General features: G+C 45.1%; 44 non-coding genes and 1 pseudogene across 44 annotated transcripts; all 45 read right to left on the bottom strand.

The window, feature by feature from the left end:
• Positions 1–5608: 5608 nt before the first annotated feature.
• On the bottom strand, positions 5609–5727 carry LOC133429240 (5S ribosomal RNA). The gene has a single exon (XR_009774198.1). It is a non-coding gene; the product is annotated as a 5S ribosomal RNA (ribosomal RNA).
• A 217-nt stretch (positions 5728–5944) lies between these two features.
• LOC133428949 (5S ribosomal RNA) lies at positions 5945–6063 on the bottom strand. Its single transcript, XR_009773923.1, has one exon. It is a non-coding gene; the product is annotated as a 5S ribosomal RNA (ribosomal RNA).
• Positions 6064–6262: 199 nt separating this feature from the next.
• LOC133429388 (5S ribosomal RNA) lies at positions 6263–6381 on the bottom strand. Its single transcript, XR_009774316.1, has one exon. It is a non-coding gene; the product is annotated as a 5S ribosomal RNA (ribosomal RNA).
• Positions 6382–6580: 199 nt separating this feature from the next.
• LOC133429476 (5S ribosomal RNA) lies at positions 6581–6699 on the bottom strand. The gene has a single exon (XR_009774401.1). It is a non-coding gene; the product is annotated as a 5S ribosomal RNA (ribosomal RNA).
• A 199-nt stretch (positions 6700–6898) lies between these two features.
• On the bottom strand, positions 6899–7017 carry LOC133428988 (5S ribosomal RNA). Its single transcript, XR_009773959.1, has one exon. It is a non-coding gene; the product is annotated as a 5S ribosomal RNA (ribosomal RNA).
• A 216-nt stretch (positions 7018–7233) lies between these two features.
• Positions 7234–7350, bottom strand: LOC133429231 (5S ribosomal RNA). Its single transcript, XR_009774191.1, has one exon. It is a non-coding gene; the product is annotated as a 5S ribosomal RNA (ribosomal RNA).
• Positions 7351–7573: 223 nt separating this feature from the next.
• LOC133428950 (5S ribosomal RNA) lies at positions 7574–7692 on the bottom strand. The gene has a single exon (XR_009773924.1). It is a non-coding gene; the product is annotated as a 5S ribosomal RNA (ribosomal RNA).
• A 199-nt stretch (positions 7693–7891) lies between these two features.
• On the bottom strand, positions 7892–8010 carry LOC133429554 (5S ribosomal RNA). Its single transcript, XR_009774475.1, has one exon. It is a non-coding gene; the product is annotated as a 5S ribosomal RNA (ribosomal RNA).
• A 217-nt stretch (positions 8011–8227) lies between these two features.
• On the bottom strand, positions 8228–8346 carry LOC133429758 (5S ribosomal RNA). The gene has a single exon (XR_009774672.1). It is a non-coding gene; the product is annotated as a 5S ribosomal RNA (ribosomal RNA).
• Positions 8347–8545: 199 nt separating this feature from the next.
• Positions 8546–8664, bottom strand: LOC133429389 (5S ribosomal RNA). The gene has a single exon (XR_009774317.1). It is a non-coding gene; the product is annotated as a 5S ribosomal RNA (ribosomal RNA).
• Positions 8665–8863: 199 nt separating this feature from the next.
• On the bottom strand, positions 8864–8982 carry LOC133429555 (5S ribosomal RNA). The gene has a single exon (XR_009774476.1). It is a non-coding gene; the product is annotated as a 5S ribosomal RNA (ribosomal RNA).
• A 217-nt stretch (positions 8983–9199) lies between these two features.
• Positions 9200–9318, bottom strand: LOC133429197 (5S ribosomal RNA). Its single transcript, XR_009774159.1, has one exon. It is a non-coding gene; the product is annotated as a 5S ribosomal RNA (ribosomal RNA).
• A 199-nt stretch (positions 9319–9517) lies between these two features.
• Positions 9518–9636, bottom strand: LOC133429622 (5S ribosomal RNA). Its single transcript, XR_009774541.1, has one exon. It is a non-coding gene; the product is annotated as a 5S ribosomal RNA (ribosomal RNA).
• Positions 9637–9835: 199 nt separating this feature from the next.
• LOC133429017 (5S ribosomal RNA) lies at positions 9836–9954 on the bottom strand. Its single transcript, XR_009773987.1, has one exon. It is a non-coding gene; the product is annotated as a 5S ribosomal RNA (ribosomal RNA).
• A 199-nt stretch (positions 9955–10153) lies between these two features.
• Positions 10154–10272, bottom strand: LOC133429623 (5S ribosomal RNA). Its single transcript, XR_009774542.1, has one exon. It is a non-coding gene; the product is annotated as a 5S ribosomal RNA (ribosomal RNA).
• A 199-nt stretch (positions 10273–10471) lies between these two features.
• LOC133429736 (5S ribosomal RNA) lies at positions 10472–10590 on the bottom strand. Its single transcript, XR_009774651.1, has one exon. It is a non-coding gene; the product is annotated as a 5S ribosomal RNA (ribosomal RNA).
• Positions 10591–10789: 199 nt separating this feature from the next.
• On the bottom strand, positions 10790–10908 carry LOC133429168 (5S ribosomal RNA). The gene has a single exon (XR_009774131.1). It is a non-coding gene; the product is annotated as a 5S ribosomal RNA (ribosomal RNA).
• A 199-nt stretch (positions 10909–11107) lies between these two features.
• On the bottom strand, positions 11108–11226 carry LOC133429666 (5S ribosomal RNA). Its single transcript, XR_009774583.1, has one exon. It is a non-coding gene; the product is annotated as a 5S ribosomal RNA (ribosomal RNA).
• Positions 11227–11443: 217 nt separating this feature from the next.
• Positions 11444–11562, bottom strand: LOC133429390 (5S ribosomal RNA). The gene has a single exon (XR_009774318.1). It is a non-coding gene; the product is annotated as a 5S ribosomal RNA (ribosomal RNA).
• Positions 11563–11761: 199 nt separating this feature from the next.
• LOC133429457 (5S ribosomal RNA) lies at positions 11762–11880 on the bottom strand. Its single transcript, XR_009774383.1, has one exon. It is a non-coding gene; the product is annotated as a 5S ribosomal RNA (ribosomal RNA).
• Positions 11881–12079: 199 nt separating this feature from the next.
• Positions 12080–12198, bottom strand: LOC133429169 (5S ribosomal RNA). Its single transcript, XR_009774132.1, has one exon. It is a non-coding gene; the product is annotated as a 5S ribosomal RNA (ribosomal RNA).
• Positions 12199–12397: 199 nt separating this feature from the next.
• Positions 12398–12516, bottom strand: LOC133429667 (5S ribosomal RNA). Its single transcript, XR_009774584.1, has one exon. It is a non-coding gene; the product is annotated as a 5S ribosomal RNA (ribosomal RNA).
• A 199-nt stretch (positions 12517–12715) lies between these two features.
• On the bottom strand, positions 12716–12834 carry LOC133429391 (5S ribosomal RNA). Its single transcript, XR_009774319.1, has one exon. It is a non-coding gene; the product is annotated as a 5S ribosomal RNA (ribosomal RNA).
• Positions 12835–13033: 199 nt separating this feature from the next.
• LOC133429582 (5S ribosomal RNA) lies at positions 13034–13152 on the bottom strand. The gene has a single exon (XR_009774502.1). It is a non-coding gene; the product is annotated as a 5S ribosomal RNA (ribosomal RNA).
• A 216-nt stretch (positions 13153–13368) lies between these two features.
• Positions 13369–13487, bottom strand: LOC133429392 (5S ribosomal RNA). The gene has a single exon (XR_009774320.1). It is a non-coding gene; the product is annotated as a 5S ribosomal RNA (ribosomal RNA).
• A 217-nt stretch (positions 13488–13704) lies between these two features.
• Positions 13705–13823, bottom strand: LOC133429393 (5S ribosomal RNA). The gene has a single exon (XR_009774321.1). It is a non-coding gene; the product is annotated as a 5S ribosomal RNA (ribosomal RNA).
• A 199-nt stretch (positions 13824–14022) lies between these two features.
• LOC133429458 (5S ribosomal RNA) lies at positions 14023–14141 on the bottom strand. The gene has a single exon (XR_009774384.1). It is a non-coding gene; the product is annotated as a 5S ribosomal RNA (ribosomal RNA).
• A 199-nt stretch (positions 14142–14340) lies between these two features.
• LOC133429727 (5S ribosomal RNA) lies at positions 14341–14459 on the bottom strand. Its single transcript, XR_009774641.1, has one exon. It is a non-coding gene; the product is annotated as a 5S ribosomal RNA (ribosomal RNA).
• A 199-nt stretch (positions 14460–14658) lies between these two features.
• Positions 14659–14777, bottom strand: LOC133429170 (5S ribosomal RNA). Its single transcript, XR_009774133.1, has one exon. It is a non-coding gene; the product is annotated as a 5S ribosomal RNA (ribosomal RNA).
• Positions 14778–14976: 199 nt separating this feature from the next.
• Positions 14977–15095, bottom strand: LOC133429043 (5S ribosomal RNA). Its single transcript, XR_009774010.1, has one exon. It is a non-coding gene; the product is annotated as a 5S ribosomal RNA (ribosomal RNA).
• Positions 15096–15294: 199 nt separating this feature from the next.
• Positions 15295–15403, bottom strand: LOC133429257 (5S ribosomal RNA; annotated as a pseudogene).
• Positions 15404–15602: 199 nt separating this feature from the next.
• LOC133429583 (5S ribosomal RNA) lies at positions 15603–15721 on the bottom strand. Its single transcript, XR_009774503.1, has one exon. It is a non-coding gene; the product is annotated as a 5S ribosomal RNA (ribosomal RNA).
• A 215-nt stretch (positions 15722–15936) lies between these two features.
• Positions 15937–16055, bottom strand: LOC133429442 (5S ribosomal RNA). Its single transcript, XR_009774369.1, has one exon. It is a non-coding gene; the product is annotated as a 5S ribosomal RNA (ribosomal RNA).
• Positions 16056–16278: 223 nt separating this feature from the next.
• LOC133428952 (5S ribosomal RNA) lies at positions 16279–16397 on the bottom strand. Its single transcript, XR_009773925.1, has one exon. It is a non-coding gene; the product is annotated as a 5S ribosomal RNA (ribosomal RNA).
• Positions 16398–16596: 199 nt separating this feature from the next.
• On the bottom strand, positions 16597–16715 carry LOC133429254 (5S ribosomal RNA). The gene has a single exon (XR_009774212.1). It is a non-coding gene; the product is annotated as a 5S ribosomal RNA (ribosomal RNA).
• Positions 16716–16914: 199 nt separating this feature from the next.
• On the bottom strand, positions 16915–17033 carry LOC133429134 (5S ribosomal RNA). Its single transcript, XR_009774099.1, has one exon. It is a non-coding gene; the product is annotated as a 5S ribosomal RNA (ribosomal RNA).
• Positions 17034–17232: 199 nt separating this feature from the next.
• LOC133429728 (5S ribosomal RNA) lies at positions 17233–17351 on the bottom strand. Its single transcript, XR_009774642.1, has one exon. It is a non-coding gene; the product is annotated as a 5S ribosomal RNA (ribosomal RNA).
• A 194-nt stretch (positions 17352–17545) lies between these two features.
• On the bottom strand, positions 17546–17664 carry LOC133429171 (5S ribosomal RNA). The gene has a single exon (XR_009774134.1). It is a non-coding gene; the product is annotated as a 5S ribosomal RNA (ribosomal RNA).
• Positions 17665–17863: 199 nt separating this feature from the next.
• LOC133429135 (5S ribosomal RNA) lies at positions 17864–17982 on the bottom strand. The gene has a single exon (XR_009774100.1). It is a non-coding gene; the product is annotated as a 5S ribosomal RNA (ribosomal RNA).
• A 217-nt stretch (positions 17983–18199) lies between these two features.
• Positions 18200–18318, bottom strand: LOC133429651 (5S ribosomal RNA). Its single transcript, XR_009774568.1, has one exon. It is a non-coding gene; the product is annotated as a 5S ribosomal RNA (ribosomal RNA).
• A 199-nt stretch (positions 18319–18517) lies between these two features.
• On the bottom strand, positions 18518–18636 carry LOC133428953 (5S ribosomal RNA). Its single transcript, XR_009773926.1, has one exon. It is a non-coding gene; the product is annotated as a 5S ribosomal RNA (ribosomal RNA).
• Positions 18637–18835: 199 nt separating this feature from the next.
• Positions 18836–18954, bottom strand: LOC133429587 (5S ribosomal RNA). The gene has a single exon (XR_009774507.1). It is a non-coding gene; the product is annotated as a 5S ribosomal RNA (ribosomal RNA).
• A 199-nt stretch (positions 18955–19153) lies between these two features.
• On the bottom strand, positions 19154–19272 carry LOC133429729 (5S ribosomal RNA). Its single transcript, XR_009774643.1, has one exon. It is a non-coding gene; the product is annotated as a 5S ribosomal RNA (ribosomal RNA).
• Positions 19273–19466: 194 nt separating this feature from the next.
• On the bottom strand, positions 19467–19585 carry LOC133429172 (5S ribosomal RNA). Its single transcript, XR_009774135.1, has one exon. It is a non-coding gene; the product is annotated as a 5S ribosomal RNA (ribosomal RNA).
• Positions 19586–19784: 199 nt separating this feature from the next.
• On the bottom strand, positions 19785–19903 carry LOC133429136 (5S ribosomal RNA). The gene has a single exon (XR_009774101.1). It is a non-coding gene; the product is annotated as a 5S ribosomal RNA (ribosomal RNA).
• Between the last annotated feature and the right edge of the window lie 97 nt (positions 19904–20000).

The raw sequence follows: 20000 nt of genomic DNA on the forward strand, positions 1-20000 counted from the left end.
CAACTACACAGTCCAAAAAGAGCTACCAATTCCACACAATCCTCTTTTCTTTATCAAGGGATAGGAGAGTGGCATCCTTCACATACAGTCGTTCAAAATGGTCTACCCCATGTATCAACCTGTATCGAATCTGTTCCTTTACTATGTTTTGAAAAATCGGCCATATTGCAATAACCCTTCGTTCGTAATGTGCCTTGTTTCTTCGTGCCCTTATTGCCCATCGTGCATGGCTCAACATAAATCTGCACAGCATTTCGTTTCTAATTTTACTGTATTGCCAGTTTCCAAATAAAAGAAAAAACTCCCATGAATCCCTTCCGTCCCACACCATTCCCAATTTTTCTATTAGACATTTCTTCAATAACCCAAAAAAGCCAGATAACTCAGGACAAATATCAAACATATGCATCAGCGTTTCCGGCAATAAGCCACAAACATCACAATCTCTGTCTACAGCTTTATCCAGTTGATGTAAAACCACATTAGTAAAAATTTTATTGTGTCTTATTTTGAAATCATTGTCCTCAGCCTCGATGCTGTTACCCTGTACTTTCCATTTCTCCCATATTTTCCACCCCTCTTTCTGTGGAAAGACCTTGCTCCAATACGACAAGGAGGCCGGTGATTTCGTGACGTTCACTAAAAAACGCTCGTAGATTTCCTTGCAGGAGATCAGACTGAAGCTCTTGTTTTCCCCCTCTCGCTTAATTCCCAGCTCTGGGAGTTTGCTTGTCCTATCTCTAGCTGTACCTGTTTCTATCAGCCTTCTCCATTGTTGTGGGATACTTCTCTGAATAGTCTTATAATAATTCTCTATGACCGTGTATGTTGAATTATAATCAACTTCCCTTATACTATCCACCACGGCCTGCGTCGGCAAAAAAACGGGCACAAATTCATACATTATATCTTTCAGCTGTACTAGTCCAGCTCTTATCATTTTGTTATTATACAACATTTTATTTTCTTTCTTTATATATTTATTTAAAAATATCGGCAGTTCTCTTATTAGGCTTATAGAATTCGCCCCATATTCTATATGCTCCAGGAAGCCAGCTTGTGCTTCGAGGACCTCCCTATAAAATAATGGGACTCCCGCTGTCATCGGCCTCTTCGGTTTCATAAGCAGGACAAAATCTCCTATTCCGAGCACTCGATTTAAAAAAAACCGCATAAGACCCTTCCAGCCGTAAGCCGTGTCATCGTACAGATATTTTCTGACCAATTTAATCCTGAAAGCATTTTTCTTACTTTCTATGTCTAGTAATTTTAGCCCTCCCTCTTCATATTTCCCTATTAATGTTTTTCTTGCGATTTTCCCCACCGTTGTCCCCCACAAGAAAACTGTCATAATCTCATTTAGTTTGTTTAGTGCCCATAAGGGTAGATCTATCACCGTGAGTGCATAATATATTTTAGACATTACCAAGCTATTTAATACCACCACATTCCCATTGAGTTTCAGGTTCCTCATTCGCCAATAGCACAAAATTGCTTCTATCCTTTTAATTATACTAGTCCATGTCATGTCCCTGGCCGTTTCACTGTTTACCCCAATGTATGTACCCAATATTTTGATATGTTCTGCTTGTAATTGTACCGGTAATTCATTTTGCGGCGGTCCCTTCATATTGATGAACATGATTTCTGATTTATCTGGATTTATTTTAGCTCCTGAGGCTCTACCATATCGTTCTACCAAGTTTATTATTCTATGTACACTATTTATGTCTTTAATCAGTAGCGTGGTATCATCAGCAAACTGTTGTATGGTGCACATCTCCCCTCCAGGTAATTCTATACCTTTTATTTCTGAATCTTTTTTAATAAGGACACCCAGTGTTTCCACGATTATTGTATACAAAATTGAGGACAGTGGACATCCCTGTCTCACCGACCTTCGAAGCGGAAAAGGATCGGTAACCACCCCGTTACACTTCACACTGCCAGTGGCGTTGGCGTACATTAACCTAATCCACCCGAGAAAACGCGCTCCAAATCCCACCCTCTCCAAAACTTTGAACATAAATTTGTGTTCGACTCTATCAAAGGCTTTGTTGAAGTCCAGTGAGACCAGAATGCCCTCTTTGCTGGTAGTTTTCAAAAATTCTACTGTGTCTCTGACAGTATTCAAAATATCTGAAACTTCCCTTCCCGGCACACTATAAGCCTGAGAGGGCTCTACGATAGTGTGCACGACCTGTTTTATTCTGTTTGCTAGTACTTTCATCAATATTTTGTAATCCGTGTTTAGTAGTGTTATAGGCCTATAATTGGCTAGATTTCGTTTATCCCCTTTCTTATATATGATCGTTATGATCCCTCTTGCCATAGATGCCGGCACGGATTGTGTTAATTCTATTGTTCTGTATAAATTTAACAATATTGGTTTCAATATATCACTAAATTGTTTATAAAAATTCGCTGTTAGTCCATCACTACCTGGACTTTTATTTAGTACTAATTGTTTTATTGCCAAATCAATATCCTCTTCCTTCATCTCTTGGTCGCACATGAGTGTGTCTTCTTCAGCTAACTTCATCTCACATTTTGCCAGGATCTCCTCTGTTATCCCATCATCTGTCCCCTCTGTTTCAAAAAGATGGGTATAATAATTCTGGACTGTCTCTAAGATCTCTACAAAGTCAGCTGTTGTCTCTCCCTTTTCATTCATCACTTCCGCTATGTAGCATTTGTTTTGCCTTCTTTTTTCCAAGTTCAGGAAGAAGCCGGTATTTTTTTCTCCTTCCACCGCATACTGCGCTTTGCTCCTTAATATAGCCCCTTCGCATTTCAACCTCTCCAACTCTTTTAACTCGGTATGCAATCTTATTAACTTATTCCCCTCCGAGCCTTTCTGTCTCTCAACCTTTTCGATTTCTGCTCTTAGCATTCTTTCTTTCTTCTGTTGTCTCGCCCGAAACCTTTTCGCATATTGTATGGATTTCCCTTTTATTTTTGTCTTCAAGTCCTCCCAGCCTTGTATTATATTCTTTTCAAAACCCGGTTGTGAGCTTACGCTCAAAATTAGTTGCCTAATGGCTCTATTATAATTCACATCGTACAAGAGATGTGCATTTAAGTGCCATGTCCCCCCTCCCCTTTTCTCTTCCTGTTCCCCCATTTCTAATGATAGTATGGCGTGATCGCTTAAGTGTATCCATTTATAATCCACATTATTAAATAATCGTATATGCGATGTCTTCGTTAAGCACAAATCAATTCTGGTTCGTTTTAGAACCCCTTGAACCACTTGCGCCCTTGAATATTGCCTCTTATCAGGATTTTTCACTCTCCATACGTCGCACCAGTTGTTAACCATCATAAAGTCATTTAGAACCTTTCTTGAGGCATCTTGTCTCCATACACAACTTTCGTTTATATCCAGATGACACAATTTCACATTAAAATCTCCTATTATAACATCACACTTTTCGGCTATTTTATAAAATTTCCTAAAGAAGGCTGTGCGATCGCCTTCTGTATTCGGTGCATAGACATTTAAAATATTATAATTCACATCCTGAGCTACACAATCTATATTAATCCATCTTCCTTCTCCATCTTTAGCCCTCATCGTGGCCTTAATTCCACTGTCCCTTTTACACAAAATCGCCACTCCCCTTGCAATGTTAGTTCCATGGCTAGAGAAACATTCCCCATCCCACAGCTTTATCATGTCTCGCTCCGTTACTGCATCCCAATGAGTTTCTTGTAAGCATATTACATCCGCCTTACTTAATCTTATCATGCTTTCGAACTTCGTCTTGTCTCTCAGCCCGTTTGCATTAATGGATGCCACTGTTATTGGCATTAAGACCATGATAAGGAGGAGAAACGGACCATCACCGCTGGATATTAGAAGTTTCCTCATTGTGCATACGTTTCTTCTGTGCTCGCCCTTTTCTCGTACCTGATCTTTTCCTCGATATCCCCCTCGCTCCGTTTCCGGTCTCCACGTCCTCCGTCTCAGCAGGATTCTCACCACCCCGCCTGGTGACTCTCTGCTGCGCACAAGGAAGCGACCCCCCGCTGCTTTGTCCTTCACCCCAATCTTGTCCGCCTCGTTCCTCCTCATCTCCACTGCTCCCCTCCTTTGCATCCTCTGCGACATCTCCTCCCTCGTCACTCCCTGCTTCCTCCATCGATTCCTCCACCGCTTCCTCCTCCATGTCCCCCACCAGGCTCTCAACCTCTCCTTCTCCGTCTTCCTCCTCCTCCTCTTCCTCCGCCGCCTCCTTCTTTTCTGCCTCGCTCTCCTCCACCAACCCCTCCGTCTCCTCCTTCTCCTCCTTCTCCTCCTGCTCTCCGCCGGTTCGTTCCGTCATGCGTGCACATTCTCTTGCATAGTGTCCTTGTTTGTTACATTTGAAACACAGGAACTCAGGACATTCCCGCAGAATGTGCCCCTGCTGTAGGCACAGTCTGCACACCCTCATTTGGTTGTTATGGATGATCCTGAAATACTCCGGACCCTCGAGCGTGTCAAATTTCGTGCTATACGGCAGAGCCGCCACCGACTCTGGGAACCTGACTTTCAGGAACCTGGTGCCGTTGAATATGTCCGTGCCAGGCCATTTTCTCTTCTTGATTGGTGAGACCGGCTCTACTCCCCAATGTGCCAGCTTTGTGAAAATCTGCTCATCAGTGATATAAATAGGAAGACTTAAAAATGAGACCACTCTCGTGTCCTTCATTATTTCAGAGGCGATCACTCGCGAATCTCTTATCTTAAAACCATCTAACAGTCTGTTTTTCCCGTGCGGGTTGCCCATTGTTAGTTCCCACTTTCTGTCCGCCTTTACTCGGCAGCCAACGACACGACCGCATGTAACACTCACAGCTTTCAAGAGTTCCATGAGGGAGATGGCATCATCTCCCTCTATCTCCACATTTACTACAAGTTTTTTCTGGTCTTCCGCTTGATCCCAACATTCTTTTGCAGCTCTCGGCTCCGCCACCCTCGCTGCCGTCTCCTCCTCTGCCCCCTTCCACACCGCTCCGCTGTGTTGTCCTCCCGTCCTCCTCTTCTCCACTTTCTCTGCCTCAGGCCCCTCTCCCGCTCTCTTCTCTTTCTCTCCGGCTCCGACCATTGCGCGGGCCATCTTTTGCCTTGGGATCCCCTCCGACTCCATTTTGTCCGTCATAGCTGAGCTCATGTCCAGTCCGTTATCCACCTTCATCACCGAGTAATCCGTTTTAGTTTTTTTATACTCCCTTGGAGTAGCCCCCCTGCAGCAACTGCTGCCGGGGGAGGTGTTGTTGTTCTCCACTTCTCTGAGCCTTTTTCGTTTGTTTTCCAATCTGAACTTTGTCTCTCCTTTCTCCACCATGAACCAAACTGCCACGTCACTCTTCCTGCACAAACAGGAAGTCAGAGGGCGCATCCAGGCTGGTATGGCCGTAAGCAGAAGCTGCAGCTTGAAATACCTCTTATATGGAGTTGAAGATAAGTCATAGAATATAAGTCATTGATTTGTTGGTTTTATTTGTTGGAGTTAAAGTGCCTTAACCATGTGCAAAACACTTTAGGACGTGAGCTGTCGCTGTTACCACGTTGAAATATGTGTGGGTAGATTAAGCGAGAGCGCTCTCTGCTGGTTGAAAAAGCTTACAGCACCTGGTATTCCCAGGCAGTCTCCCATCCAAGTACGAACCAGGCCCGACCCTGCTTAGCTTCCGAGATCAGACGAGATCGCACGCATCCAGGCTGGTATGGCCGTAAGCTGAAGCTGCAGCTTGAAATACCTCTTATATGGAGTTGAAGATAAGTCATATAATATAAGTCATTGATTTGTTGGTGATAATAATTTAGAAGCACTTATTTGTTGGAGTTAAAGTGCCTTAACCATGTGCAAAACACTTTAGGACGTGAGCTGTCGCTGTTACCACGTTGAAATATGTGTGGGTAGATTAAGCGAGAGCGCTCTCTGCTGGTTGAAAAAGCTTACAGCACCTGGTATTCCCAGGCGGTCTCCCATCCAAGTACTAACAAGGCCCGACCCTGCTTAGCTTCCGAGATCAGACGAGATCGGGCGCATCCAGGCTGGTATGGCCGTAAGCAGAAGCTGCAGCTTGAAATACCTCTTATATGGAGTTGAAGATAAGTCATAGAATATAAGTCATTGATTTGTTGGTTTTATTTGTTGGAGTTAAAGTGCCTTAACCATGTGCAAAACACTTTAGGACATGAGCTGTCGCTGTTACCACGTTGAAATTTGTGTGGGTAGATTAAGCGAGAGCGCTCTCTGCTGGTTGAAAAAGCTTACAGCACCTGGTATTCCCAGGCGGTCTCCCATCCAAGTACTAACCAGGCCCGACCCTGCTTAGCTTCCGAGATCAGACGAGATCGGGCGCATCCAGGCTGGTATGGCCGTAAGCAGAAGCTGCAGCTTGAAATACCTCTTATATGGAGTTGAAGATAAGTCATAGAATATAAGTCATTGATTTGTCGGTTTTATTTGTTGGAGTTAAAGTGCCTTAACCATGTGCAAAACACTTTAGGACGTGAGCTGTCGCTGTTACCACGTTGAAATATGTGTGGCTAGATTAAGCGAGACCGTTCTCTGCTGGTTGAAAAAGCCTACAGCACCTGGTATTCCCAGGCGGTCTCCCATCCAAGTACTAACCAGGCCCGACCCTGCTTAGCTTCCGAGATCAGACGAGATCGGGCGCATCCAGGCTGGTATGGCCGTAAGCAGAAGCTGCAGCTTGAAATACCTCTGATATGGAGTTGAAGATAAGTCATAGAATATAAGTCATTGATTTGTTGGTTTTATTTGTTGGAGTTAAAGTGCCTTAACCATGTGCAAAACACTTTAGGACGTGAGCTGTCGCTCTTACCACGTTGAAATATGTGTGGGTAGATTAAGCGAGACCGTTCTCTGCTGGTTGAAAAAGCTTACAGCACCTGGTATTTCCAGGCGGTCTCCCATCCAAGTACTAACCAGGCCCGACCCTGCTTAGCTTCCGAGATCAGACGAGATCGGGCACATCCAGGCTGGTATGGCCGTAAGCTGAAGCTGCAGCTTGAAATACTTCTTATATGGAGTTGAAGATAAGTATATAATACAAGTCATTGATTTGTTGGTGATAATAATTTAGAAGCGCTTATTTGTTGGAGTTAAAGTGCCTTAACCATGTGCAAAACACTTTAGGACGTGAGCTGTCGCTGTTACCACGTTGAAATATGTGTGGGTAGATTAAGCGAGAGCGCTCTCTGCTGGTTGAAAAAGCTTACAGCACCTGGTATTCCCAGGCGGTCTCCCATCCAAGTACTAACCAGGCCCGACCCTGCTTAGCTTCCGAGATCAGACGAGATCGGGCGCATCCGCTGGTATGGCCGTAAGCTGAAGCTGAAGCTGCAGCTTGAAATACCTCTTATATGGAGTTGAAGATAAGTCATATAATATAAGTCATTGATTTGTTGGTGATAATAATTTAGAAGCACTTATTTGTTGGAGTTAAAGTGCCTTAACCATGTGCAAAACACTTTAGGACGTGAGTTGTCGCTGTTACCACGTTGAAATATGTGTGGGTAGATTAAGCGAGAGCGCTCTCTGCTGGTTGAAAAAGCTTACAGCACCTGGTATTCCCAGGCGGTCTCCCATCCAAGTACTAACAAGGCCCGACCCTGCTTAGCTTCCGAGATCAGACGAGATCGGGCGCATCCAGGCTGGTATGGCCGTAAGCAAAAGCTGCAGCTTGAAATACCTCTTATATGGAGTTGAAGATAAGTCATAGAATATAAGTCATTGATTTGTTGGTTTTATTTGTTGGAGTTAAAGTGCCTTAACCATGTGCAAAACACTTTAGGACGTGAGCTGTCGCTCTTACCACGTTGAAATATGTGTGGGTAGATTAAGCGAGAGCGCTCTCTGCTGGTTGAAAAAGCTTACAGCACCTGGTATTCCCAGGCGGTCTCCCATCCAAGTACTAACCAGGCCCGACCCTGCTTAGCTTCCGAGATCAGACGAGATCGGGCGCATCCAGGCTGATATGGCCGTAAGCTGAAGCTGCAGCTTGAAATACCTCTTATATGGAGTTGAAGATAAGTCATATCATATAAGTCATTGATTTGTTGGTGATAATAATTTAGAAGCACTTATTTGTTGGAGTTAAAGTGCCTTTACCATGTGCAAAACACTTTAGGACGTGAGCTGTCGCTGTTACCACGTTGAAATATGTGTGGGTAGATTAAGCGAGAGCGCTCTCTGCTGGTTGAAAAAGCTTACAGCACCTGGTATTCCCAGGCGGTCTCCCATCCAAGTACTAACCAGGCCCGACCCTGCTTAGCTTCCGAGATCAGACGAGATCGGACACATCCAGGCTGGTATGGCCGTAAGCAGAAGCTGCAGCTTGAAATACCTCTTATATGGAGTTGAAGATAAGTCATAGAATATAAGTCATTGATTTGTTGGTTTTATTTGTTGGAGTTAAAGTGCCTTAACCATGTGCAAAACACTTTAGGACATGAGCTGTCGCTGTTACCACGTTGAAATTTGTGTGGGTAGATTAAGCGAGAGCGCTCTCTGCTGGTTGAAAAAGCTTACAGCACCTGGTATTCCCAGGCGGTCTCCCATCCAAGTACTAACCAGGCCCGACCCTGCTTAGCTTCCGAGATCAGACGAGATCGGGCGCATCCAGGCTGGTATGGCCGTAAGCAGAAGCTGCAGCTTGAAATACCTCTTATATGGAGTTGAAGATAAGTCATAGAATATAAGTCATTGATTTGTTGGTTTTATTTGTTGGAGTTAAAGTGCCTTAACCATGTGCAAAACACTTTAGGACGTGAGCTGTCGCTCTTACCACGTTGAAATATGTGTGGGTAGATTAAGCGAGAGCGCTCTCTGCTGGTTGAAAAAGCTTACAGCACCTGGTATTCCCAGGCGGTCTCCCATCCAAGTACTAACCAGGCCCGACCCTGCTTAGCTTCCGAGATCAGACGAGATCGGGCGCATCCAGGCTGATATGGCCGTAAGCTGAAGCTGCAGCTTGAAATACCTCTTATATGGAGTTGAAGATAAGTCATATCATATAAGTCATTGATTTGTTGGTGATAATAATTTAGAAGCACTTATTTGTTGGAGTTAAAGTGCCTTTACCATGTGCAAAACACTTTAGGACGTGAGCTGTCGCTGTTACCACGTTGAAATATGTGTGGGTAGATTAAGCGAGAGCGCTCTCTGCTGGTTGAAAAAGCTTACAGCACCTGGTATTCCCAGGCGGTCTCCCATCCAAGTACTAACCAGGCCCGACCCTGCTTAGCTTCCGAGATCAGACGAGATCGGACACATCCAGGCTGGTATGGCCTTAAGCAGAAGCTGCAGCTTGAAATACCTCTGATATGGAGTTGAAGATAAGTCATAGAATATAAGTCATTGATTTGTTGGTTTTATTTGTTGGAGTTAAGGTGCCTTAACCATGTGCAAAACACTTTAGGACGTGAGCTGTCGCTCTTACCACGTTGAAATATGTGTGGGTAGATTAAGCGAGAGCGCTCTCTGCTGGTTGAAAAAGCTTACAGCACCTGGTATTCCCAGGCGGTCTCCCATCCAAGTACTAACCAGGCCCGACTCTGCTTAGCTTCCGAGATCAGACGAGATCGGGCGCATCCAGGCTGGTATGGCCGTAAGCAGAAGCTGCAGCTTGAAATACCTCTTGTATGGAGTTGAAGATAAGTCATAGAATATAAGTTATAGATTTGTTGGTTTTATTTGTTGGAGTTAAAGTGCCTTAACCATGTGCAAAACACTTTAGGACGTGAGCTGTCGCTGTTACCACGTTGAAATATGTGTGGGTAGATTAAGCGAGAGCGCTCTCTGCTGGTTGAAAAAGCTTACAGCACCTGTTATTCCCAGGCGGTCTCCCATCCAAGTACTAACCAGGCCCGACTCTGCTTAGCTTCCGAGATCAGACGAGATCGGGCGCATCCAGGCTGGTATGGCCGTAAGCAGAAGCTGCAGCTTGAAATACCTCTTGTATGGAGTTGAAGATAAGTCATAGAATATAAGTTATAGATTTGTTGGTTTTATTTGTTGGAGTTAAAGTGCCTTAACCATGTGCAAAACACTTTAGGACGTGAGCTGTCGCTGTTACCACGTGGAAATATGTGTGGGTAGATTAAGCGAGAGCGCTCTCTGCTGGTTGAAAAAGCTTACAGCACCTGGTATTCCCAGGCGGTCTCCCATCCAAGTACTAACCAGGCCCGACTCTGCTTAGCTTCCGAGATCAGACGAGATCGGGCGCATCCAGGCTGGTATGGCCGTAAGCAGAAGCTGCAGCTTGAAATACCTCTTGTATGGAGTTGAAGATAAGTCATAGAATATAAGTTATAGATTTGTTGGTTTTATTTGTTGGAGTTAAAGTGCCTTAACCATGTGCAAAACACTTTAGGACGTGAGCTGTCGCTGTTACCACGTTGAAATATGTGTGGGTAGATTAAGCGAGAGCGCTCTCTGCTGGTTGAAAAAGCTTACAGCACCTGTTATTCCCAGGCGGTCTCCCATCCAAGTACTAACCAGGCCCGACCCTGCTTAGCTTCCGAGTTCAGACGAGATCGGGCGCATCTAGGCTGGTATGGCCGTAAGCTGAAGTTGCAGCTTGAAATACCTCTTATATGGAGTTGAAGATAAGTCATATAATATAAGTCATTGATTTGTTGGTTTTATTTGTTGGAGTTAAAGTGCCTTAACCATGTGCAAAACACTTTAGGACGTGAGCTGTCGCTCTTACCACGTTGAAATATGTGTGGGTAGATTAAGCGAGAGCGCTCTCTGCTGGTTGAAATAGCTTACAGCACCTGGTATTCCCAGGCGGTCTCCCATCCAAGTACTAACCAGGCCCGACCCTGCTTAGCTTCCGAGATCAGACTAGATTGGGCGCATCCAGGCTGGTATGGCCGTAAGCAGAAGCTGCTGCTTGAAATACCTCTTATATGGAGTTGAAGATAAGTCATAGAATATAAGTCATTGATTTGTTGGTTTTATTTGTTGGAGTTAAAGTGCCTTAACCATGTGCAAAACACTTTAGGACGTGAGCTGTCGCTGTTACCACGTTGAAATATGTGTGGGTAGATTAAGCGTGAGCGCTCTCTGCTGGTTGAAAAAGCTTACAGCACCTGGTATTCCCAGGCGGTCTCCCATCCAAGTACTAACAAGGCCCGACCCTGCTTAGCTTCCGAGATCAGATGAGATCGGGCGCATCCAGGCTGGTATGGCCGTAAGCAGAAGCTGCAGCTTGAAATACCTCTTATATGGAGTTGAAGATAAGTCATATAATATAAGTCATTGATTTGTTGGTGATAATAATTTAGAAGCACTTATTTGTTGGAGTTAAAGTGCCTTTACCATGTGCAAAACACTTTAGGACGTGAGCTGTCGCTGTTACCACGTTGAAATATGTGTGGGTAGATTAAGCGAGAGCGCTCTCTGCTGGTTGAAAAAGCTTACAGCACCTGGTATTCCCAGGCGGTCTCCCATCCAAGTACTAACCAGGCCCGACCCTGCTTAGCTTCCGAGATCAGACGAGATCGGGCGCATCCAGGCTGGTATGGCCGTAAGCAGAAGCTGCAGCTTGAAATACCTCTTGTATGGAGTTGAAGATAAGTCATAGAATATAAGTCATTGATTTGTTGGTTTTATTTGTTGGAGTTAAAGTGCCTTAACCATGTGCAAAACACTTTAGGACGTGAGCTGTCGCTGTTACCACGTTGAAATATGTGTGGGTAGATTAAGCGAGAGCGCTCTCTGCTGGTTGAAAAAGCTTACAGCACCTGTTATTCCCAGGCGGTCTCCCATCCAAGTACTAACCAGGCCCGACCCTGCTTAGCTTCCGAGTTCAGACGAGATCGGGCGCATCCAGGCTGGTATGGCCGTAAGCTGAAGTTGCAGCTTGAAATACCTCTTATATGGAGTTGAAGATAAGTCATATAATATAAGTCATTGATTTGTTGGTTTTATTTGTTGGAGTTAAAGTGCCTTAACCATGTGCAAAACACTTTAGGACGTGAGCTGTCGCTCTTACCACGTTGAAATATGTGTGGGTAGATTAAGCGAGAGCGCTCTCTGCTGGTTGAAAAAGCTTACAGCACCTGGTATTCCCAGGCGGTCTCCCATCCAAGTACTAACCAGGCCCGACCCTGCTTAGCTTCCGAGATCAGACTAGATTGGGCGCATCCAGGCTGGTATGGCCGTAAGCAGAAGCTGCTGCTTGAAATACCTCTTATATGGAGTTGAAGATAAGTCATAGAATATAAGTCATTGATTTGTTGGTTTTATTTGTTGGAGTTAAAGTGCCTTAACCATGTGCAAAACACTTTAGGACGTGAGCTGTCGCTGTTACCACGTTGAAATATGTGTGGGTAGATTAAGCGTGAGCGCTCTCTGCTGGTTGAAAAAGCTTACAGCACCTGGTATTCCCAGGCGGTCTCCCATCCAAGTACTAACAAGGCCCGACCCTGCTTAGCTTCCGAGATCAGATGAGATCGGGCGCATCCAGGCTGGTATGGCCGTAAGCAGAAGCTGCAGCTTGAAATACCTCTTATATGGAGTTGAAGATAAGTCATAGAATATAAGTCATTGATTTGTTGGTTTTATTTGTTGGAGTTAAAGTGCCTTAACCATGTGCAAAACACTTTAGGACGTGAGCTGTCGCTGTTACCACGTTGAAATATGTGTGGGTAGATTAAGCGTGAGCGCTCTCTGCTGGTTGAAAAAGCTTACAGCACCTGGTATTCCCAGGCGGTCTCCCATCCAAGTACTAACCAGGCCCGACCCTGCTTAGCTTCCGAGATCAGACGAGATCGGGCGCATCCAGGCTGGTATGGCCGTAAGCAGAAGCTGCAGCTTGAAATACCTCTGATATGGAGTTGAAGATAAGTCATAGAATATAAGTCATTGATTTGTTGGTTTTATTTGTTGGAGTTAAAGTGCCTTAACCATGTGCAAAACACTTTAGGACGTGAGCTGTCGCTGTTACCACGTTGAAATATGTGTGGGTAGATTAAGCGAGAGCGCTCTCTGCTGGTTGAAAAAGCTTACAGCACCTGGTATTCCCAGGCGGTCTCCCATCCAAGTACTAACCAGGCCCGACCCTGCTTAGCTTCCGAGATCAGACGAGATCGGGGACATCCAGGCTGGTATGGCCGTAAGCTGAAGCTGAAGCTTGAAATACTTATTATATGGAGTTGAAGATAAGTATATAATACAAGTCATTGATTTGTTGGTGATAATAATTTAGAAGCGCTTATTTGTTGGAGTTAAAGTGCCTTAACCATGTGCAAAACACTTTAGGACGTGAGCTGTCGCTGTTACCACGTTGAAATATGTGTGGGTAGATTAAGCGAGAGCGCTCTCTGCTGGTTGAAAAAGCTTACAGCACCTGGTATTCCCAGGCGGTCTCCCATCCAAGTACTAACCAGGCCCGACCCTGCTTAGCTTCCGAGATCAGACGAGATCGGGCGCATCCAGGCTGGTATGGCCGTAAGCAGAAGCTGCAGCTTGAAATACCTCTTATATGGAGTTGAAGATAAGTCATATAATATAAGTCATTGATTTGTTGGTGATAATAATTTAGAAGCACTTATTTGTTGGAGTTAAAGTGCCTTTACCATGTGCAAAACACTTCAGGACGTGAGCTGTCGCTGTTACCACGTTGAAATATGTGTGGGTAGATTAAGCGAGAGCGCTCTCTGCTGGTTGAAAAAGCTTACAGCACCTGGTATTCCCAGGCGGTCTCCCATCCAAGTACTAACCAGGCCCGACCCTGCTTAGCTTCCGAGATCAGACGAGATCGGGCGCATCCAGGCTGGTATGGCCGTAAGCAGAAGCTGCAGCTTGAAATACCTCTTGTATGGAGTTGAAGATAAGTCATAGAATATAAGTCATTGATTTGTTGGTTTTATTTGTTGGAGTTAAAGTGCCTTAACCATGTGCAAAACACTTTAGGACGTGAGCTGTCGCTGTTACCACGTTGAAATATGTGTGGGTAGATTAAGCGAGAGCGCTCTCTGCTGGTTGAAAAAGCTTACAGCACCTGTTATTCCCAGGCGGTCTCCCATCCAAGTACTAACCAGGCCCGACCCTGCTTAGCTTCCGAGTTCAGACGAGATCGGGCGCATCCAGGCTGGTATGGCCGTAAGCTGAAGTTGCAGCTTGAAATACCTCTTATATGGAGTTGAAGATAAGTCATATAATATAAGTCATTGATTTGTTGGTTTTATTTGTTGGAGTTAAAGTGCCTTAACCATGTGCAAAACACTTTAGGACGTGAGCTGTCGCTGTTACCACGTTGAAATATGTGTGGCTAGATTAAGCGAGACCGTTCTCTGCTGGTTGAAAAAGCTTACAGCATCTGGTATTCCCAGGCGGTCTCCCATCCAAGTACTAACCAGGCCCGACCCTGCTTAGCTTCCGAGATCAGACGAGATCGGGCGCATCCAGGCTGGTATGGCCGTAAGCAGAAGTTGCAGCTTGAAATACCTCTGATATGGAGTTGAAGATAAGTCATAGAATATAAGTCATTGATTTGTTGGTTTTATTTGTTGGAGTTAAAGTGCCTTAACCATGTGCAAAACACTTTAGGACGTGAGCTGTCGCTCTTACCACGTTGAAATATGTGTGGGTAGATTAAGCGAGAGCGCTCTCTGCTGGTTGAAAAAGCTTACAGCACCTGGTATTCCCAGGCGGTCTCCCATCCAAGTACTAACCAGGCCCGACCCTGCTTAGCTTCCGAGATCAGACTAGATTGGGCGCATCCAGGCTGGTATGGCCGTAAGCAGAAGCTGCTGCTTGAAATACCTCTTATATGGAGTTGAAGATAAGTCATAGAATATAAGTCATTGATTTGTTGGTTTTATTTGTTGGAGTTAAAGTGCCTTAACCATGTGCAAAACACTTTAGGACGTGAGCTGTCGCTGTTACCACGTTGAAATATGTGTGGGTAGATTAAGCGTGAGCGCTCTCTGCTGGTTGAAAAAGCTTACAGCACCTGGTATTCCCAGGCGGTCTCCCATCCAAGTACTAACAAGGCCCGACCCTGCTTAGCTTCCGAGATCAGAAGAGATCGGGCGCATCCAGGCTGGTATGGCCGTAAGCAGAAGCTGCAGCTTGAAATACCTCTTATATGGAGTTGAAGATAAGTCATAGAATATAAGTCATTGATTTGTTGGTTTTATTTGTTGGAGTTAAAGTGCCTTAACCATGTGCAAAACACTTTAGGACGTGAGCTGTCGCTGTTACCACGTTGAAATATGTGTGGGTAGATTAAGCGTGAGCGCTCTCTGCTGGTTGAAAAAGCTTACAGCACCTGGTATTCCCAGGCGGTCTCCCATCCAAGTACTAACCAGGCCCGACCCTGCTTAGCTTCCGAGATCGGGCGCATCCAGGCTGGTATGGCCGTAAGCAGAAGCTGCAGCTTGAAATACCTCTGATATGGAGTTGAAGATAAGTCATAGAATATAAGTCATTGATTTGTTGGTTTTATTTGTTGGAGTTAAAGTGCCTTAACCATGTGCAAAACACTTTAGGACGTGAGCTGTCGCTGTTACCACGTTGAAATATGTGTGGGTAGATTAAGCGAGAGCGCTCTCTGCTGGTTGAAAAAGCTTACAGCACCTGGTATTCCCAGGCGGTCTCCCATCCAAGTACTAACCAGGCCCGACCCTGCTTAGCTTCCGAGATCAGACGAGATCGGGGACATCCAGGCTGGTATGGCCGTAAGCTGAAGCTGCAGCTTGAAATACTTATTATATGGAGTTGAAGATAAGTATATAATAAGGTCATTGATTTGTTGGTGATAATAATTTAGAAGCGCTTATTTGTTGGAGTTAAAGTGCCTTAACCATGTGCAAAACACTTTAGGACGTGAGCTGTCGCTGTTACCACGTTGAAATATGTGTGGGTAGATTAAGCGAGAGCGCTCTCTGCTGGTTGAAAAAGCTTACAGCACCTGGTATTCCCAAGCGGTCTCCCATCCAAGTACTAACCAGGCCCGACCCTGCTTAGCTTCCGAGATCAGACGAGATCGGGCGCATCCAGGCTGGTATGGCCGTAAGCTGAAGCTGAAGCTGCAGCTTAAAATACCTCTTATATGGAGTTGAAGATAAGTCATATAATATAAGTCATTGATTTGTTGGTTATAATAATTTAGAAGCACTTATTTGTTGGAGTTAAAGTGCCTTAACCATGTGCAAAACACTTTAGGACGTGAGCTGTCGCTGTTACCACGTTGAAATATGTGTGGGTAGATTAAGCGAGAGCGCTCTCTGCTGGTTGAAAAAGCTTACAGCACCTGGTATTCCCAGGCGGTCTCCCATCCAAGTACTAACAAGGCCCGACCCTGCTTAGCTTCCGAGATCAGACGAGATCGGGCGCATCCAGGCTGGTATGGCCGTAAGCAGAAGCTGCAGCTTGAAATACCTCTTATATGGAGTTGAAGATAAGTCATAGAATATAAGTCATTGATTTGTTGGTTTTATTTGTTGGAGTTAAAGTGCCTTAACCATGTGCAAAACACTTTAGGACATGAGCTGTCGCTGTTACCACGTTGAAATTTGTGTGGGTAGATTAAGCGAGAGCGCTCTCTGCTGGTTGAAAAAGCTTACAGCACCTGGTATTCCCAGGCGGTCTCCCATCCAAGTACTAACCAGGCCCGACCCGGCTTAGCTTCCGAGATCAGACGAGATCGGGCGCATCCAGGCTTTTATGGCCGTAAGCAGAAGCTGCAGCTTGAAATACCTCTTATATGGAGTTGAAGATAAGTCATAGAATATAAGTCATTGATTTGTTGGTTTTATTTGTTGGAGTTAAAGTGCCTTAACCATGTGCAAAACACTTTAGGACATGAGCTGTCTCTGTTACCACGTTGAAATTTGTGTGGGTAGATTAAGCGAGAGCGCTCTCTGCTGGTTGAAAAAGCTTAGAGCACCTGGTATTCCCAGGCGGTCTCCCATCCAAGTACTAACCAGGCCCGACCCTGCTTAGCTTCCAAGATCAGACGAGATCGGGCGCATCCAGGCTGGTATGGCCGTAAGCAGAAGCTGCAGCTTGAAATACCTCTTATATGGAGTTGAACATAAGTCATAGAATATAAGTCATTGATTTGTCGGTTTTATTTGTTGGAGTTAAAGTGCCTTAACCATGTGCAAAACACTTTAGGACGTGAGCTGTCGCTGTTACCACGTTGAAATATGTGTGGCTAGATTAAGCGAGACCGTTCTCTGCTGGTTGAAAAAGCTTACAGCATCTGGTATTCCCAGGCGGTCTCCCATCCAAGTACTAACCAGGCCCGACCCTGCTTAGCTTCCGAGATCAGACGAGATCGGGCGCATCCAGGCTGGTATGGCCGTAAGCAGAAGTTGCAGCTTGAAATACCTCTGATATGGAGTTGAAGATAAGTCATAGAATATAAGTCATTGATTTGTTGGTTTTATTTGTTGGAGTTAAAGTGCCTTAACCATGTGCAAAACACTTTAGGACGTGAGCTGTCGCTCTTACCACGTTGAAATATGTGTGGGTAGATGAGAGCGCTCTCTGCTGGTTGAAAAAGCTTACAGCACCTGGTATTCCCAGGCGGTCTCCCATCCAAGTACTAACCAGGCCCGACCCTGCTTAGCTTCCGAGATCAGACTAGATTGGGCGCATCCAGGCTGGTATGGCCGTAAGCAGAAGCTGCTGCTTGAAATACCTCTTATATGGAGTTGAAGATAAGTCATAGAATATAAGTCATTGATTTGTTGGTTTTATTTGTTGGAGTTAAAGTGCCTTAACCATGTGCAAAACACTTTAGGACGTGAGCTGTCGCTGTTACCACGTTGAAATATGTGTGGGTAGATTAAGCGAGAGCGCTCTCTGCTGGTTGAAAAAGCTTACAGCAGCTGGTATTCCCAGGCGGTCTCCCATCCAAGTACTAACCAGGCCCGACCCTGCTTAGCTTCCGAGATCAGACGAGATCGGGCGCATCCAGGCTGATATGGCCGTAAGCTGAAGCTGCAGCTTGAAATACCTCTTATATGGAGTTGAAGATAAGTCATATAATATAAGTCATTGATTTGTTGGTGATAATAATTTAGAAGCACTTATTTGTTGGAGTTAAAGTGCCTTTACCATGTGCAAAACACTTTAGGACGTGAGCTGTCGCTCTTACCACGTTGAAATATGTGTGGGTAGATTAAGCGAGAGCGCTCTCTGCTGGTTGAAAAAGCTTACAGCACCTGGTATTCCCAGGCGGTCTCCCATCCAAGTACTAACCAGGCCCGACCCTGCTTAGCTTCCGAGATCAGACAAGATCGGGCGCATCCAGGCTGGTATGGCCGTAAGCTGAAGCTGCAGCTTGAAATACTTCTTATATGGAGTTGAAGATAAGTCATAGAATATAAGTCATTGATTTGTTGGTTTTATTTGTTGGAGTTAAAGTGCCTTAACCATGTGCAAAACACTTCAGGACGTGAGCTGTCGCTGTTACCACGTTGAAATATGTGTGGGTAGATTAAGCGTGAGCGCTCTCTGCTGGTTGAAAAAGCTTACAGCACCTGGTATTCCCAGGCGGTCTCCCATCCAAGTACTAACAAGGCCCGACCCTGCTTAGCTTCCGAGATCAGACGAGATCGGGCGCATCCAGGCTGGTATGGCCGTAAGCAGAAGCTGCAGCTTGAAATACCTCTTATATGGAGTTGAAGATAAGTCATAGAATATAAGTCATTGATTTGTTGGTTTTATTTGTTGGAGTTAAAGTGCCTTAACCATGTGCAAAACACTTTAGGACGTGAGCTGTCGCTGTTACCACGTTGAAATATGTGTGGCTAGATTAAGCGAGACCGTTCTCTGCTGGTTGAAAAAGCTTACAGCACCTGGTATTCCCAGGCGGTCTCCCATCCAAGTACTAACCAGGCCCGACCCTGCTTAGCTTCCAAGATCAGACGAGATCGGGCGCATCCAGGCTGGTATGGCCGTAAGCAGAAGCTGCAGCTTGAAATACCTCTTATATGGAGTTGAACATAAGTCATAGAATATAAGTCATTGATTTGTCGGTTTTATTTGTTGGAGTTAAAGTGCCTTAACCATGTGCAAAACACTTTAGGACGTGAGCTGTCGCTGTTACCACGTTGAAATATGTGTGGCTAGATTAAGCGAGACCGTTCTCTGCTGGTTGAAAAAGCTTACAGCATCTGGTATTCCCAGGCGGTCTCCCATCCAAGTACTAACCAGGCCCGACCCTGCTTAGCTTCCGAGATCAGACGAGATCGGGCGCATCCAGGCTGGTATGGCCGTAAGCAGAAGTTGCAGCTTGAAATACCTCTGATATGGAGTTGAAGATAAGTCATAGAATATAAGTCATTGATTTGTTGGTTTTATTTGTTGGAGTTAAAGTGCCTTAACCATGTGCAAAACACTTTAGGACGTGAGCTGTCGCTCTTACCACGTTGAAATATGTGTGGGTAGATGAGAGCGCTCTCTGCTGGTTGAAAAAGCTTACAGCACCTGGTATTCCCAGGCGGTCTCCCATCCAAGTACTAACCAGGCCCGACCCTGCTTAGCTTCCGAGATCAGACTAGATTGGGCGCATCCAGGCTGGTATGGCCGTAAGCAGAAGCTGCTGCTTGAAATACCTCTTATATGGAGTTGAAGATAAGTCATAGAATATAAGTCATTGATTTGTTGGTTTTATTTGTTGGAGTTAAAGTGCCTTAACCATGTGCAAAACACTTTAGGACGTGAGCTGTCGCTGTTACCACGTTGAAATATGTGTGGGTAGATTAAGCGAGAGCGCTCTCTGCTGGTTGAAAAAGCTTACAGCAGCTGGTATTCCCAGGCGGTCTCCCATCCAAGTACTAACCAGGCCCGACCCTGCTTAGCTTCCGAGATCAGACGAGATCGGGCGCATCCAGGCTGATATGGCCGTAAGCTGAAGCTGCAGCTTGAAATACCTCTTATATGGAGTTGAAGATAAGTCATATAATATAAGTCATTGATTTGTTGGTGATAATAATTTAGAAGCACTTA

This window comes from Cololabis saira, unplaced genomic scaffold (genome assembly GCF_033807715.1).
Source record: "Cololabis saira isolate AMF1-May2022 unplaced genomic scaffold, fColSai1.1 scf032, whole genome shotgun sequence".
Lineage (NCBI taxonomy): Eukaryota > Metazoa > Chordata > Actinopteri > Beloniformes > Belonidae > Cololabis > Cololabis saira.